The following is a 4,426-nucleotide window of genomic DNA, read 5'->3' as shown; positions in this document are numbered from 1 at the left end:
AATTAACATAAAAAATCAGAGAAGCCCAATTCCCCACACAATCTCAATCCATCTCTAAAGGCTTTCAACTTAGCTATTGAATTTGAACACACCCCATAGAAATTGGAGAATGCTACAAAACATTCCCATTGTTGTTTTTAATAATGCCTCCCCCACCACTAATGCCCGGATTTCTCTTACCAACACCATCCACATTCAATTTAACAGTATGAAAGGGAGGGCACCAATAAATAGGAACATGAGTCTTACCTTGACTAATAGGAGGATTTAATTTAAATACTTGCAGAATAAGATCATCTCTCAAAGAGAGGGGTTTTGAGGATTTACTGGCATAAGTGATCTCACTAATCCAATCTTTAATTTTCTCAATGATGGTAGCTGATGCATGTGAGCCTTCACCGTGTCTTCTCCTATTTCTTTCTCATCATAATTATCAAATGATAAATGTTGGCAACAAGCCCGTAATGTACTCGCAAATACCCTTGGCACCAGCACGAGACTGCCAATGATGGATCCTAGTACCAAGATCCTGAGTTGAAATAACATCAATGTCCATGGTTCTTCCGAAAAAATCCCAAACCTTGGAAACAATTGTTCCCACCAATAAAGTCTGGGTTGTCGTTTCCCTCCAAAGATCCTTGCAACAAAAGCATTTAGGTGCCAATGGAATACCGATTTTCATCAAAGCATCATCGGTTAGAATATTTCTATTTAAGATTTTCCATGAAAGAAAACTAACTTTAGGAGGAACAAATTTGTTCCATAACCAGTTAGAGTAAGGAACTTGAGGAGAGTGCAATCGAATCTCATTCCACGTCGAATTAGTAGAAAAAGAGCCATCTTTACTTGATAATATAATGTTGGAGTTGAGAATATTATCCCTAATCTTTGAGAAGTCAATAACATTCAGCACACGTTGATCCCAACTGCCATCATTTCTAAGCATGTCTTTTAACCGAGTCTTAATGTTCACATTTAAGGCGCTGTTAACATAGTCGATTAGGGAGCCCATACCCGATCAGTTATCAAGTCAAAAATTCACCTCACCAGAGCCAACCAGACATTTGAATTTAATAATATAAACTCTTTAAGCTCAAAGGCCCTCCGCCAAGTTTTAGAACCCACTAGCTTCATTTTGCCAAAGCAATATGATTACCTTTAAAAAATTTAGCCTTAAAGAAAGCACTCCATATGGACATCTTTGAAATAATACGCCATAGACCTTTCAATTGCATGGACATACTAATATCATTTAATAATCTGATTCCTAGACCTCTTTCATCTAAAGGCCTACAAACCTTTAGCCAATCCACCAATGATGACGCTTGCCAAATTCTTAAGAGCCCCATAAAAAATCAGCGCAAATACGGTAAAAGCTTTGCATAACCAATTTTGAGATATCTAAACTAGCAAGGACGTGAATCAGCATGGATGGAATCACATGCTTCAGCAAAACCAGTTTACCCCTTGAAGATAGAAGCTTCCCTTTCTAACCTACCACTTTATTTTTAACTTTAGCTAACATATCGTAAAAAAAAAAAAACTTTCAATATTCCCATGTAGAGAGGCACCCCCAGGTATGTTTTAAGTAGAGATTTTATCACAAACCCTATAATGTCACCAACAATTTTCATACGGGCGCTTGAGGCTTTGGAGCTCATAATGTAATAACTTTTATCTTTATTCACTAGTAGGCCAGAGACATTTTCATACCTACTAATAAATCCCATGATCTACTTCAAAGAAGACTTTATCCTTTTGTAAAAATAATTGTATCATCAGCAAACATGTTATAAGAGATGCCCAGGCAATCCTTAGGAAGATGATAATATATTGAACGTCCTTCAGTAAATAACGTCTTCAACCCTCTACTAAGAACTTCTTCTGCAAGAATGAATAAAGTGCGAGACAATGGATCACCTTGTCGGAGACTTCTGATAAATTTAAAATAGTCATATGGCCCACGATTCATAACTATAGAGAACCAGCAATTTTCTATAGTTTTCTTGATCAACTCAACCCATGTTTTTGAGAAACCTAATTTGTTTAAAACTTCATAAAGAAAATCCCATTCTATGCGGTCGTAAGCCTTTGCCATATCCAATTTTAAAACCATATTATCATCTTGAGATTTTCTGTTCAAATCTTGCACCACCTCTTGAACCAATGCAATATTGTCATGGATATTCACCCTAACTAACTGGGTAATCCTAGGATAAATATACAAACATCCAAGTATCCAACTAAGGTCCGAAGAAAGGGGTAAGGTTATCTTTTCGTCAACCTTTGTATCTAGGTGAGTAGATGTATGGGCGCACAACCTGGTGGCATGTTCCTTTCCCCTTTAAAATATATAAAGAGGGTGAGGTGTGAAAAATACATTTAGTGCCGTATTAGAATTTAGTCATCACCGATACTTAATATGTATCGGCCAATACGATACCGATACCTAAATCCCATTTATTCCGATGTCCGGTTCTGGGTTTTCAAACTTTGCCGCCAGCCGTTGCGTAATCGCTACGCGTTCGCTTATCAACCACTAACACAACACCTTCAGCCTTCTCCCCTCAGTTCACAGTTCATTCTTGTGTTTCAAAGCCTTACGCTTCGAAGTTTTTTAAATTCCTCTCCTGGCGGAACACATGCGAGGAATGGAAAAAAGGTCAGACGATTCTTCGATGTATACGGAGACCCCCTGTTGCAGAACCCTAACGCGATCTGTCTCCATCACTTTCTCGAAACTATTCTGATGCTCTAGAAGATCGATGTAAATCGAAACCCTCGCTTGATCCTGAAGGGATTGTGACAGCTCTAGAAGTTTTTGAGAGGGATTCAACGGCCATTGCCGAAAGCTTCACTGGTCTCTTCTCTTCTCTTGGTTTGGCTCTATCGGAGGTCAGTTATTTTGTTTAGCCGAACTAGAACTTCGCGTTTGGTGAATTTATTATACTTAGGGTCAAATCATAGACTTACAGGCTAAGGTTAACTGCAATTATAGCTGAATTTTAGGTTAGATCATCCGGATTCTTTATTTATTTTTCACTTGAATATCGTTTTTAAACGATTTCTAATTTTCAAGGCAGTGAATCCGACTAATTTCCTTTTGTAATACGATTCAATTCATGACCAGGTTATAATGTTAATATGAATGCATGGATTCCTCTTGCAGAAACTATGTCTTTCAGATTATATTTATTTTTGACAAGTTGGATCTATGGTGATTCGGTGTAAGCTTGTAGGTCACTAGCAGTTCAATAGATCACATGCGTTGCTTCAGTGATGCTGCAGGCCTCCTACAAGAATCTGGTAAACAATATTTATTTGAACCATTTCTCTGCTTTTGTTTCTCTCATTCTTATACTGTATTGCAATAAAGGATCCCAGTTGTACCATATTGTGCATACTGAAAATGGGAGAGAGAGCTAAGGATGTTGCCCAAAGAATTTGAACTGGGAGGAGTGGAGAGGATCCTAATAATTGTGCATTTCATTGAAACTCACGGATAACAGGCTAGGTTTGGAAGAATAAAATAAGAAATTACAGCATCTGAGGGACCTTAGGCATAACTCCAATATTTCAGAGGATGTGAATAGTTGATTGAAATGATTTTTCCATGTGCAATGAAACCAATAAATTCACCACTTGAACTATCACATTGCAAATTTCATGTATAAGAGGCCAGAAGGCTGAAAATTATCTGGTTGAAGACTTGAAGTGGCATGACACGAGTGCCTATGAGTCAACAGCAGATATTAACCTAAAAAGTGCATACTGGGAAACTTATATTAAATGGTTTTTATTATTTTCTCCTTGCTTTCAATATTTGGATGATTCTATTTTCTATGTTTGAGATTTTTCATTAATCAAGGTATGTTGGAAGCAATCTCTGCGTGACATCAAATAATCATGAAAATATTGCAGTTCTCGTGTTCAATGTAATTTAAAAAAAGAAAAATAAAAAGAAACTACATATAAATTACAAAAATAATTACTTGGTGGATGCATTTCAAATTGGGAAACTTCAAACATGCCCAAGGATTAAAGTATCGGTATCGGTCGCCGTATCGATCGGCCAAAATTAAGATACGTATCGGAGGGTATCGTATCGTATCGGAGATACACTAAGATACGCTAAAGATACACACATAAATGGATAGGAAACATTTTTTTAAACACTTTTGCATAAAGAATTTGTTAAAAAAAGCTATTGATAACATGTATTATGCATAAACACTAAATTGAGGGTATCGTACTAAGAATTCAAGGTCTGTAGTTGTCCCATAAATGTAAAATCCTTGTTCCCAACCTTGATTTCCACTTTAGTTAGAGAGAAATATGGCTGACAGTAACTTTGGAACAAAAACCCTTCAAAAAATCGTTTTTTTCTGAAAAATTACCCATATTGACCATTATATGACCGTAGCGC

At 36.8% G+C, this 4,426-nt stretch overlaps 1 long non-coding RNA gene across 2 annotated transcripts in view; it reads left to right on the top strand.

Moving 5' to 3' along the window:
• The first annotated feature begins 2,504 nt into the window (after positions 1–2,504).
• LOC122086221 overlaps positions 2,505–4,426 on the top strand; it is a 3,305-nt gene continuing 1,383 nt past the window's right edge. The window contains exons 1-2 of one of the 2 annotated variants that reach the window (XR_006142359.1): positions 2,505–2,895; positions 3,240–3,306. This is a non-coding gene — a long non-coding RNA (uncharacterized LOC122086221). Of the gene's footprint in view, positions 2,896–3,169; positions 3,307–4,426 lie in introns of both variants that reach the window. The other variant, XR_006142360.1, reaches the window with a different exon arrangement.

The sequence above is a fragment of the Macadamia integrifolia genome, chromosome 8 (assembly GCF_013358625.1).
Source record: "Macadamia integrifolia cultivar HAES 741 chromosome 8, SCU_Mint_v3, whole genome shotgun sequence".
Classification (NCBI taxonomy): domain Eukaryota; kingdom Viridiplantae; phylum Streptophyta; class Magnoliopsida; order Proteales; family Proteaceae; genus Macadamia; species Macadamia integrifolia.
Note: the sequence above shows the minus strand (reverse complement) of the source record. Positions and strands in the feature narration are given on the sequence as shown.